The sequence below is a fragment of the Austrofundulus limnaeus genome, unplaced genomic scaffold (assembly GCF_001266775.1).
Source record: "Austrofundulus limnaeus strain Quisiro unplaced genomic scaffold, Austrofundulus_limnaeus-1.0 Scaffold5, whole genome shotgun sequence".
NCBI lineage: Eukaryota > Metazoa > Chordata > Actinopteri > Cyprinodontiformes > Rivulidae > Austrofundulus > Austrofundulus limnaeus.
In genome coordinates, this window is record NW_013952407.1 from 4,604,169 (window position 1) to 4,606,732 (window position 2,564).

Here is a 2,564-nt window from a genome sequence, read left to right on the forward strand (position 1 = left end):
TGTTTACTGTCTTGATCTGACAAAACAAATGTAGCATGGTTTAACTGTGCCTCATTGCCATGATATTGATCAAATAAAGGTATCAGTGAAACTGCAGCACCTAAAAAGCAAACATGAAACCTTATTTTTATRTCTAAACTTTTCATTAACTGTTCCCGTGCTTATTGTAAGCAAACCTAACTATGGAAATAAGCTAACGCTAAGTCACTGTCGTCATTACACTGTGAACGTTAGCAGATATTTCAATCATTGCAAACTTTACTGTTGTGTGTTAAAACATCAGCTAGAGAAACTTACTTTAACTGCAGAAAGTTGGAAGCTCAGTGACTTCACTCTGCAGCAGACAGACTGCCTCGTCAACAAGGTCCACCTGAAGAGGGGCAGGAGGTGTTTGCTGCAGGGCCGTAACTAAGCTTTTCAGGGGCCTCAGATTACATTTTAAATTAAATATTTTTTGGTAAATAAATGTTTATTTTAAAGGTTGTAATGGGCTTTTGTACTAAAAAACAGTAATTACAAATATTTTAGAAACATAGAAGTGGGGGGATTACTGGGGGGCGGCAAGGCTCTACAACAGGGGCCCCCCCTTGCCCCCCTGTAGATTCGCCCCTGATGTGGCCCGAGGGACATGTGGTCTAGAATAAACAATAATAAAACAACAAATAACAGATAACAAAGAAAACAAGAAGCAATAATGTTTTTCTTGTTGAAGTGTTCATGTGATAATTGCACTTTGTATATCCTGTAATCGTTATTGAACCATGTCGCACTTTGAGTTGAGGTAAATTTGTGTTTAATACTGATGGCTTTTCCCAAGTAGCCATCTTGTCTCCAAAAGTTAATCAGTTTCAGATGTCAACTCTGTGATTGTTTTCCTGGAGTTGCATTTCAATTTGTTCAGTGATTCATGAAATGTTTTGCTAATGACACAAACAAATGAACTCACACACACACACACATATGCAAAAAATAAAAAAATAAAACGTTATTGCTCCACCTTTGCCTTTGGCGGTGGGTGATAATTAAGCTTCGCTTACAAGGTAACTTTTGTACCTGTAGCTATTTATTAAAACAACTGAGTTATTTTTTTCATGCTAATTTACTTTCTCAACCACTCCTCTCCTTTAGAGAACAACACATCCACCCATACGTACAGGACAGTCTCAGTTCAGACTGTTCTTATTTGTGGGTTTCACAACAGTACAGCATGTTTTTGTTCGTCATAAATGTTAAATGTGCCATCATGTCCTGTCATCAATGCTAAAGACCCCTTCTTTTTATAAGAAGGGGTCTCCCTCTCTGTCCGATTCCCTGTTACCCTGTAAGACAGTTTTCTTCTCCAAACAGAGCAACGTCTCTGACAGCGCTGTATTTTGGCTCCTTTCAGTTAATTTTTTGCCTGTCCGGTGTTGGATTTCGACAGGTGCTGACACTCCTTTCATCTCATCCCCAGAACAGCAGTGAACATCCAGGAAAAGCTGGGCGTTTGAAAAAGAAATGAAACAAATCTCTCAAGGATCAGGGCTTTCACCCAAACAAAACCCTGAACTGGATGAACTCGGCGTTCGACGTCAGCGCTGTCTCAACTTGCTTAAGACCTCAGTCTCTTGACACATCATCATCATCCTCGCTTGATTCACTTCAGCCATTTTTACAAAGCGAGCCACTCTGACTTGTCAGCTGAGAGTGCAGAGACACGTTGAGCTGATCCAGACGAGGCGTTCCCTCTCAGTCAGGTTCCTGTGGAAACAGGAGGCCGTAACAAAAACCATCACCACCACAAGCTCTTTGTTTTCCTGTTAAACCACCAGGCCCAGACCCTCATTAAATCATATTACCTTACAAGAATTGGATTGTCAGAGAATATTCATATTTGTTTGATTTAATGCATTTCTGATAAAATCTCTTTTTGTATGCTCACAATATAAAGCTCACCTGTCCTATATTTTAATCTTACCTTAATTTCTCTCATTTATTTCCAATGTTTTACAGAGTTTTGTTTTATTTGCTTGTATTTTATCCTTTTTAATAACAAGAAATATATATATATATGATTATTTGCATATTTACATTCGGTTGTTTCTAAACTGGACACTTTTCAATAAAATGATCTGTTACATTAAAAATAAAAAGACAGTTAAATTTCGGTTTTTTAGTTCATTTTGAATGTCACTAGTTGAATGAACCCTCCATTATAAGCTCACTCGGTCCTTCCCCTCTTTGCTTCAGGTCATTTCTGTGAACGTTTGAATGGATCTTTAAACACGATCTGAGAACATGCCAGGTTACATAAAGTGTGAGGTCAAAACATTGAGGTGGAGAAACAGATATCACCTGGAATGTACCTTGTGTCACCCAGAGTCATTCCTCAGATGTGATAAGTTCTTAAAGGTTTTTTGGTCAGATAATCTTAAAGATTTTAAAACAGAACAAAAACCTTTAAAATATAAAGTCACTCTGTGAGGCTGTGAGTGGACAATTTTTTTTATCAGAACATGTGCAGATCAAGTGACAGATGACTAAAATATATAAATATATACTTAGAAATGGTTTACACCTAATAT